The 10923-nt window shown below is 34.5% G+C and overlaps 2 long non-coding RNA genes across 2 annotated transcripts; one reads left to right on the top strand and one right to left on the bottom strand.

The window, feature by feature from the left end:
• Nucleotides 1-6090: 6090 nt before the first annotated feature.
• On the bottom strand, nt 6091-6579 carry LOC142235189 (uncharacterized). Its single transcript, XR_012721822.1, has 2 exons — nt 6261-6579; nt 6091-6152 (listed from the first exon to the last, which is right to left on the bottom strand). It is a non-coding gene; the product is annotated as an uncharacterized LOC142235189 (long non-coding RNA).
• A 3769-nt stretch (nt 6580-10348) lies between these two features.
• On the top strand, nt 10349-10682 carry LOC142236773 (uncharacterized). The gene is made up of 2 exons (XR_012722188.1): nt 10349-10397; nt 10517-10682. It is a non-coding gene; the product is annotated as an uncharacterized LOC142236773 (long non-coding RNA).
• Nucleotides 10683-10923: the final 241 nt, after the last annotated feature.

Below are 10923 nucleotides of genomic sequence, written 5' to 3'. Positions count from 1 at the left end.
CGTTTGTGTGCTTTTGGTATTTCGTTGTTTAAATTGCATATGGCATTTGCTAATTATAAGTGGGTACTAAGTTCTATTTTAAGCTAAAGGTGGGTACTATGTTCGGGTTTCGAGTTGAAAACCACTTTATTTTCGCAATTACTTTTCCTTATATAATCGAAATTATAAATGAAAATAAACATATTCCTGTAAAGTCTCGCCGAAATCTTTAGGAAAAAGAAACTGCGCGTCAAGTGAGTTAATTTTTTTGATTCATATTGAACTGTTTTAATAAAGTAACCTCGAAAATTTCAACGCGAAAACAGAACATAGTACCTACCTTAAGTACTATGTTCGCTTTTCGCGTTGAAATTTTCGCGGTTACTTTATTAAAACAGTTCAATATAAAGCCGATAAATTAACTCATTTGATGCGCAATTTCTTGTTGCTCTAGATTTCGGCAAGACTTTGCAGGAATATGTTTGTTTTCATTTATAGTTTTGATTATTTCGGGAAAAGTAATCGCGAAAATAAAGTGATTTTCAACTCGAAAACCGAACATAGTACTCACCTTTAGCCAGTAAAAGTCGATACTATGTTCGCTTTTTGCGTTGAAATATTCACGGTTTGATGCTCATTTTCTTTCTCATCTAAATTTCCTATATTTAAAATTTGATTATTTTAGAAAATGTAGTGGCGAAAATAAAAAGATTTTCAACTCAAATAAAGTACCAGCCTTAAAATCAACAAGTATATACGTCCTTAAGTTCGGCCAGGTCGAGTCTCCTGTACCCTCCACTATGTATTTGCGTAGAAACTTCTACTAAAGGCTGTAATTCACACTCGAATTACTTGGGTTTTGGCAACACTTGCCGAAAGAGCTTCTTAACATCGTCTTCTAAGTTAGTATACATGGGGTAGATTAGGTTAAAATGGCAGTCCGATTTGATTCAGGCTCACTTAGACTATTCAGTCCATGTGATATACATAAACTAAAAGTACCTATTACATGTGGGCGGGCACTTCTAGTTTTTACCGGTGAACCTTCTCGATTATTTTCTTCTGTTGAACCAACCAGATTGTTCCAAAAACATTAGCAGACTGCTTAAGTTAACGTTTTCCAGGTCCGGTTTGTTTTGGAACCGTTTTTTTTTTATATGTTTTTTTGTTTTGGAACCGTTTTTTATACCCACCACCATAGAATGGTGACGGGGTATAATAAGTTTGTCATTCCGTTTGTAACGCATCGAAATATCGATTTCCGACTATATAAAGTATATATATTCTTGATCAGGCTGTCTGTTGTAATCACGCTACAGCATTCAATAATGGAGCTATCGTCCTGAAATTTGGCACAGAATCGTCTTTTGTCTGCGCGCAGGTCAAGTTCGAAGATGGGCTATATCGGGCCATGTTTTGGTATAGCCCCCATATAAACCGACCTCCCGATTTGGGGTCTTTCGCTTATAAAGGGTGATTCTTTTGAGGTTAGGATTTTCATGCATTAGTATTTGACAGATCACGTGGGATTTCAGACATGGTGTCAAAGAGAAAGATGCTCAGTATGCTTTGACATTTCATCATGAATAGACTTACTAACGAGCAACGCTTGCAAATCATTGAATTTTATTACCAAAATCAGTGGCAGAAAATCCGCTTTTTTATCGACAAATTTTGTTCAGCGATGAGGCTCATTTCTGGTTGAATGGCTACGTAAATAAGCAAAATTGCCGCATTTGGAGTGAAGAGCAACCAGAAGCCGTTCAAGAACTGTCCATGCATCCCGAAAAATGCACTGTTTGGTGTGGTTTGTACGCTGGTGGAATCATTGGACCGTATTTTTTCAAAGATGCTGTTGGACGCAACGTTACGGTGAATGGCGATCGCTATCGTTCGATGCTAACAAATTTTTTGTTGCCAAAAATGGAAGAACTGAACTTGGTTGACATGTGGTTTCAACAAGATGGCGCTACATGCCACACAGCTCGCGATTCTATGGCCATTTTGAGGGAAAACTTCGGAGAACAATTCATCTCAAGAAATGGACCGGTAAGTTGGCCACCAAGATCATGCGATTTGACGCCTTTAGACTATTTTTTGTGGGGCTACGTCAAGTCTAAAGTCTACAGAAATAAGCCAGCAACTATTCCAGCTTTGGAAGACAACATTTCCGAAGAAATTCGGGCTATTCCGGCCGAAATGCTCGAAAAAGTTGCCCAAAATTGGACTTTCCGAATGGACCACCTAAGACGCAGCCGCGGTCAACATTTAAATGAAATTATCTTCAAAAAGTAAATGTCATGGACCAATCTAACGTTTCAAATAAAGAACCGATGAGATTTTGCAAATTTTATGCGTTTTTTTAAAAAAAAAAGTTATCAAGCTCTTAACAAATCACCCTTTATATATATTCTGGGTCGTGGTTAAATTCTGAGTCGATCTAAGCATGTCCGTCCGTCCGTCCGTCCGTCTGTTGAAATCACGCTAACTTCCGAACGAAACAAGCTATCGACTTGAAACTTGGCACAAGTAGTTGTTATCGATGTAGGTCGGATGGTATTGAAAATGGGCCATATAGGTCCACTTTTACGTATAGCCCCCATATGAAGGGACCCTCAGATTTGGCTTGTGGAGCCTCTAACAGAAGCATATTTCATCCGATCCGGCTGAAATTTGGTACATGGTGTTGGTATATGGTCTCTAACAACCATGCAAAAATTGGTCCACATCGGTCCATAATTATATATAGCCCCCATATAAACCGATCCCCAGATTTGGCTTGCGGAGCCTAAAAGAGAAGCAAATTTCATCCGATCCGGCTGAAATTTGGTACATGGTGTTGGTATATGGTCTCTAACAACCATGCAAAAATTGGTCCACATCGCTTCATAATTATGTATAGCCCCCATATAAACCGATCCCCAGATTTGGCTTGTGGAGCCTCTAAGAGAAGCATATTTCATCCGATCCGGCTGAAATTTGGTACATGGTGTTTGTATATGGTCTCTAACAATCATGCAAAAATTGGTCCACATCGGTCCATAATTATATATAACCCCCATATAAACCGATCCCCAGATTTGGCTTGCGGAGCCTCAAAGAGAAGCAAATTTCATCCGATCCGGCTGAAATTTGGTACATGATGTTGGTATATGGTCTCTAACAACCATGCAAAAATTGGTCCACATCGCTTCATAATTATATATAGCCCCCATATAAACCGATCCCCAGATTTGGCTTTCGAAGTCTCCAAGAGAAGCAAATTTCATTCAAGCCGGTTGTAATTTGGAACATGGTGTTAGTATATGATCTTTAACAACCGTGCCAGAATTGGTCCATATCGGTCCATAATTATATATAGCCCCCATATAAAACGTTCTCCAGATTCGGCCTCCGGAGCCTCTTGGAGGAGCAAAATTCATCCGATCCGGTTCAAATTAGGAACGTGGTGTTAGTATATGGTCGCTAACAACCATACCAAAATTGGTCCAATCACACAAAAATTGGTCCATATCGGTTCATAATCATGGTTGCCACTAGAGCCAAAAATAATCTACCAAAATTTTATTTCTATAGAAAATTTTGTCAAAATGTTATTTCTATAGAAACTTTTGTCAAAATTTTATTTCTAGAGAAAATTTTGTTCAAATTTTATTCGGTTCATAATCATGGTTGCCAGTCGAGCCACAAATAATCTACCAAGATTTTATTTCTATAGAAAATTTTGTCAAAAGTTTATTTCTATAGAAAATTTTGTTAACATTTTATTTCTGTAGAAATTTTTGTCAAAATTTTCTTTCTATAGAATATTTTGTCAAAATTTTTATTTCTATAGAAAATTTTGTGAAAATTTTATTTCTATAGAAAATTTTGTTAAAATTTTATTTCTGTAGAAAATTTTGTCAAAATTTTATGTCTACTTTGTCAAACTGAATTATATACGTATTGGATCGATCTTTTTTGATTTAATATATACCACGTATGGACTTACATACAATTTAGAAGATGGTGTTAGGAGGTTTTAAGATACCTTCCCATCGCCAAGCGTTACCGCAACTTAAGTAATTCGATTGTGGATGGCAGTGTTTAGAAGAAATTTCTACGCAATCCATGATGGAGGGTACATAAGCTTCGGCCTGGCCGAACTTACGGCCGTATATACTTGTTATATATTAATTTATTTATAAATCCTCTGGTGCATCATAAACGTTCTAATTTTGTATAAAATTGGCAAACTACAAAAAGGAAAATGAAAGAGAATGTAAGCGTGCTCTTATTTTCTTCGTTTATTCTTAATCTTCGGAACTGTCAAACATCGTTTTACACTGATGGGTCATCATTTTTATCGATCATTTTAGTCAAGTAGTATATGAGTTCTTCTCAACCCAATATCGGCAATTTTCGAAAAAGAAAAAAAAAATGTTTTAAAAAATTCTCATTTGGCAAAGCACCGATTGTTAAGCCGATCTCTTTTCCGAGAAGCCTAATATGTCCATTTTATGGGGAATTTTCGAAATCTGTTCAGTATAATAAATAAAGTTAAGAATTATGCCGAACTATATATTTATATATATGGTATAACAAAAATTGCATATATTTTCAATTTTTTGTTTTTTACGCATTTTCTACATCAGAGTCTATTCCTGTACTTAAAAAACAAATCTAAAAATTTATTGGGAATTTTTGTGAGAAATTTTAAATTAACCCAATAAACACAAACGTTTGAAAAATACTAAAATGCAATAATTTTTCAAACATTTTTTCAAAGGATTAGGGTAATATTCAAGTTGGGAAATTGTTGAGAAAATCGCGTTCTCAACAAAAAACAGACATTACCCTCAACAGTAAAATTCAACACAATAGCAATAATCTCTCAATTGTAATCCTCAAATTGAAATGCATTGCTACTCAATAATTTCTCAAACAGTTTTCAATGTGAGACAAATTAAAAACTAATATTGCTGCGAATATTTTCTAACCACAATTTGCATGAAAGTCAATCCCAGTTCTTACTGAAAGTCAACACTAAATTTCTAGTGATTTTGTACATTTTATTAATTTTTTTCGTTAAAAATATAATAATATTAAAAATAACATTTACAATATATAAAAATAATAATATGTTATAATACCAATCAAAACATAATTATCTTCTTAAAGGTATTAATAACTAAAACTATCAATACAACTTTAAATAACTTAAACATTTTTCATGTATTATTTCCCCCATAATGTTGGTGTCACATAACTATTAATTAATTAATTATTAATTAATATGCTGACAATTTCAAATAATTACTATCGAGGAACTTGCTGGCCTGCGTGTTAGAATAGATTCCATCAAGAGGAATTCACAAAATATCAAACTGATGACGGAATGTAAATTGATGTAATGCACATTTTCATCCAGAAGTTCTTGATTTAGGAACTGTTGCACTTTGTTTTAATTGGTTGCACTTTGTAAGTTTTCTGGAATCTTTTCTTTGTTGTTTCCTCCATCATTTTTTCACCGGTCAACATCTTCCAAGAATATAACATCCAATGATTTTAGTTTTCTGCAAAACAATCGAGTTTTGTGATTTCCATTACGTTTTCATTTCACTTTTTATTTTGACTTACCAATTATAATTACCGTTTTGGATTAATTTCAGTTTTATGTCAATAAAAATAACTGACCACGTACTTCGTGGCACAAAATGTATTGAAACCCACAAAATTCCTCAAGAACGTTGGTGTCACAAAATTCTTGTAAAACTCATTAAAATTCGGGAAATTAGCAAGGAACTTGATGACTAGAGAGTTAGAATAAATTTCCAGCAATTTCAATTCACAAAATATCAAATTAAACCGATGATGCCATGTAAATTAAACTATAGGCGTGATGCGAATTATCACCCAGTAGTTGATATGGAAAAGCATAAATACCAAGTTTAATTCATTGTACTTTGATTTATGGAAACTTTCTCTTTTCGATAAGCCACCATCATTTTTCATTGGTCAACCTCTTAATGTTTCCAAGAATGCAGCATCCAAATGTTTTAGTTTTCTGCAATGAGATTTAAATTTAGTGACTTCTCTAAAGTGTTGATTTAATTTTTCATATTGACTTACCAATTATTATAAACTATTTGAAGCAGTTCCAGTTACTTGTCCAACATTTTTTCATCGGTCAGCTTTTTAATGTTTTAAAGAACGTAGAATCCATAATTTTAGTTTTCGGCAAAGAGATATAATTTAGTGTCTTCCTTAAAGTTTCATATCATTTTTTTATTTTCACTTACGTATTATTAGAAACTATTTGGAGTAAATTCAGTTTTTTGTCTAAAATGTTTTTTATTTCTTTCAATTGACCACGAACTTCGTTGCACAAACAAGTATTGAAAACCACATGGTTTTTTCGTTGCATTTTAGGGTAGTGTTTTGTCAAAGTTTTCTCATATTATCTTCAACCCCTTTTCAAAGATTTCGTCAACATTTTGGCAAATTGGAAGTAATTCGCAAACAATTTGAAGATGTATTGAATATGAGCTGTTTCAAGTCAAGTTGAATTTATGTTGATAATTATAGTTACCCTCAAACTGAAAAGTTGTTGCATTTGAAAAACGCTCATCCTGTGTTTATTGGGAAATTGGGGATGTTAGTGGAAGAGCCCGGAAAATACTGGCAACACTGCTCTGGAGGTCATATGAGTCTAACTCGGGCGTAAGGTTTGTATGGGAGAATTGCATACCCCCGAGATGACCAACTTTCAAAGCCTTCGCCTGAAGTGCCGACCACAACACCATATATCACTATAGGTCTAACTACTACCGTGTAAAGCCATGCACAATTTTCGGGTTTAATCTCAACTTTTTTCTTATTGTCTTTTTGCACGAATACAAAGATACCGTGGCCTTTCTCGCCCTTTCTTCAATATTAAGAGTTCTGTGCAAAATAACTCCAAGGTACACGCAAAGAAAAAAAAACGTTTGGAAAACGTGTACCGAAAACGTTTTTCTTTTGTTAGAGTTTTTGAATTGCTTCGAAAATTTTAAACTTTTATCACCAAAAAAATTCTTTTTTTTACAAAATTTTTATTTTTTCAATAAAAAAAGTTATTTTTGAAATAACAACACAGTCCATTTCGTTTATATCAAACACTGTTCTTTTCTGACTTTAGGTCTTTAATAAGACACATTTTACAGTTCAAAATTTAATATAGTACAATGTAATGTCGAACATTTTTTCGGAATCTTCCGAATATATCTGGAATATATGTAAAAAAAACAAAAGCAAAAAAAAAAAAAACTTTGGCCGAAGCAGGGATCGAACCCACGACCCTTGGCATGAGAGTCGGACGTAGCTACCACTGCTCCACGGTGCCAAACTAAATGTTTGTTTCTGTTAAATAAACTTTGTTTATTCGGTTGGTGGGCGCCGCAAGCTATGCTATATAAATATAACTTATATGGATATTTATCTATTGATGACCATAACAGGTACATAGCTCAGTGGTTAGTGTGTTGGCTTACAATGTGGATGGTCCGCGGTTCGATTCTCCGTCCAGGCGAAAGGTAAAAAAAAAAATTTTAAAAATTTATAAAATCGTATAATTTCTTCTACATTGTTGGTATTACAGGAAAAGGTGTTAAGGCCTAAAAATCCTCGTGGATGTGAGAAAGATGTGAGGGACAATGCAATTAGCAAGAAAATAATGTTTTTTTTGTTGAGCTAGTCTTTATGGAATTGTTTTTACATCCTGGAAAAGAATAAACGTTTATCACAAAAAGTATATACTTTTCTCCCAAATACACTTCCTTACAGCGAAAAGCAAATGAGAAACGAACTTTGTTTGTCTAAAATTTCGTTTGGGAGGAAAGAATTATTTTTTTGCGTGTATATACCTGATATTGAACTGTTTTAATAAATTAACCGTGAAAAGCGAACATAATACTGACCTTTAGCCAATTCGTCCACTCTTTTATTACTAAAGGGAATTTCAATACCCCGTAAGGAGATGGACTTGCGTTCTTTTAGTAAAACGCACCTTAAGACAACAAAAATGGGTAAAATAAAAAGAGAACTTAGTTAAAACTGTTCAAGTGGCTTTGCAGCATATACTGAATTTTACCGCATAAATTTTTCTTGTTTTGTGTCGTTAACGTTGAAAATTTAATCAGCTGGCAAAAAATTGCGGCATTAGAGGGTTAAATTTCTGTAATTAATTGCTGATTTCAAATATGGTATCAAGTTTTTCCAGTCATTCTCATATCTTCCGTTCAATATATTAACTACTTCTTGTTCGGACAACATGGGCTTTGTCAAATAGCAAATTCTTTAGTCATTATAGATGGGGCATTTCTCTAAGAAGTGTTGGATTGTTCTCTAATATCTAATAATTTGTATATTCGAGTTCATTATCGCTTTCCTAAAACGTTCGTTTGCGTATTTGGCTTCTTGATATTTTAACATTGTTTCAATACAATTATCCCCTAGTATTTTAGCAAGTCTGACCTAAGCCTTGCAAGCCCAAGTTATCAACCAACTCATTTAGATTTTTCGCCCAAAATAAAAACTTTGTTACAATAATTTTTTAAAGCAAATTGGGTAAACGTCCTCTTGGATATTTAAACAGTGTTCTTATTGTATTGCAAATGTATCTGTAGCATTCTTAACAGGTTGGCTGATAAGTCCCCGGTCTGACACATAGATGGCGTCGCTAGTATTAAATGCATATTATTTTTATATAGTACCAACCTTCAAATGATTCGTGTCAAAATTTGACGTCTGTAAGTCAATTAGTTTGTGAGATAGAGCGTCTTTTGTGAAGCAAAAAATGGAAAAAAAGGAATTTCGTGTTTTGATAAAATACTGTTTTCTGAAGGGATAAAATACGGTGGAAGCAAAAACTTGGCTTGATAATGAGTTTCCGGACTCTGCCCCAGGGAAGTCAACAATAATTGATTGGTATGCAAAATTCAAGCGTGGTGAAATGAGCACGGAGGACGCAGTGGACGCCCGAAAGAGGTGGTTACCGACGAAAACATAAAAAAAAATCCACAAAATGATTTTGAATGACCGTAAAATGAAGTTGATCGAGATAGCAGAGGCCTTAAAGATATCAAAGGAACGTGTTGGTCATATCATTCATCAATATTTGGATATGCGAAAGCTCTGTGCAAAATGGGTGCCGCGCGAGCTCACATTTGACCAAAAACAACAACGTGTTGATGATTCTGAGCGGTGTTTGCAGCTGTTAACTCGTAATACACCCGAGTTTTTCCGTCGATATGTGACAATAGATGAAACATGACTCCATCACTACACTCCTGAGTCCAATAGACAGTCGGCTGAGTGGACAGCGACCAGTGAACCGCCTCCGAAGCGTGAAAAGACTCAAAATTCCGCTGGCAAAGTAATGGCCTCTGTTTTTTGGGATGCGCATGGAATAATTTTTATCGATTATCTTGAGAAGGGAAAAACCATTAACAGTGACTATTATATGGCGTTATTGGAGCGTTTGAAGGTCGAAATCGCGGCAAAACGGCCCCATATGAAGAAGAAAAAAGTGTTGTTCCACCAAGACAACGCACCGTGCCACAAGTCATTGAGAACGATGGCAAAAATTCATGAATTGGGCTTCGAATTACTTCCCCACCCACCGTATTCTCCAGATCTGCCCTCCAGCGACTTTTTCTTGTTCTCAGATCTCAAAAGGATGCTCGCAGGGAAAAAATTTGGCTGCAATGAAGAGGTGATCGCCGAAATTGAACCCTATTTTGAGGCAAAACCGAAGGAGTACCACCAAAATGGTATCAAAAAATTGGAAGGTCGTTATAATCGTTGTATCGCTCTTGAAGGGGAACTATGTTGAATAATAAAAACGAATTTTGACAAAAAAAAGGTGTTTTTCTTTGTTAGACCGGGGACTTATCAGCCAACCTGTTAAGTCCAAACTCGATATCTAAAGCATAATTAGGAGTTGAGTCAGGGAGATGTAATACCCGTTTTATAAAATACCTTTGAAGTTTAAAAACTTGAACAAAGTAGTCAAAGCCCCATATTTGAGCAGCATAACCTTAGACAGATTTACATAGGGTCATATATAAATTTAATTTCATTTCTAACGAAACATTGGTTTCCCTCAAATAATTTTGCCATGTCAGGTTAATTGAACATTTTGCTTGATTGTTTCTGTTTTGAACATGCTTCAAACCATACATACGTGGTGTTAACGGCACGCCCAAGTAAGTATATTTTCTAACAATTTCAAGATATTGTCCCTTATATTTCCATTTATCCTATTGTGCAATTCGTCCTCCATTTCAGAAAACCACCATTTTCGATTTGCTCAAGTTCATGTGTACATTCCAAATTTGACAGTACCCAATAAACACAGGATGAGCGTTTTTCAAATGCAACAATTTTTCAGTTTGAGGGTAAATATAATTTTCAACATAAATTCAACTTGACTTGAAATAGCTCATCTTCAATACATCTTCAAATTGTTTGCGAATTACTTCCCATTTGCCAAAATGTTGACGAAATCTTTGAAAAGGTGTTGAAGATAATATGAGAAAACTTTGACAAAACACTACCCTAAAATGCAACGAAAAAACCATGTGGTTTTCAATACTTATTTGTGCAACGAAGTTCGTGGTCAATTGGAAGAAATAAAAAAATGGAAAATTTTAGACAAATAACCAAATAGTTTACAAAAATAGGTAAGTGAAAATAAAAAATGAAATAAAACTTTATGGATTCACTAAATGTATATCTCTTTGCAGAAAACTAAAATTATGGATTCTACGTTCTTGAAAACATTAAAAAGCTGACCGGTGAAGAAATGGTGGACAATTAACTGGAACTGTTTCAAATAGTTTATAATAATTGGTACGTCAATATGAAAAATTAAATCAACACTTTAGAGAAGTCACTAAATTTAAATCTCTTTGCAGAAAACTA

The sequence above is a fragment of the Haematobia irritans genome, chromosome 4 (assembly GCF_050003625.1).
Source record: "Haematobia irritans isolate KBUSLIRL chromosome 4, ASM5000362v1, whole genome shotgun sequence".
Classification (NCBI taxonomy): Eukaryota; Metazoa; Arthropoda; class Insecta; order Diptera; family Muscidae; genus Haematobia; species Haematobia irritans.
Note: the sequence above shows the minus strand (reverse complement) of the source record. Positions and strands in the feature narration are given on the sequence as shown.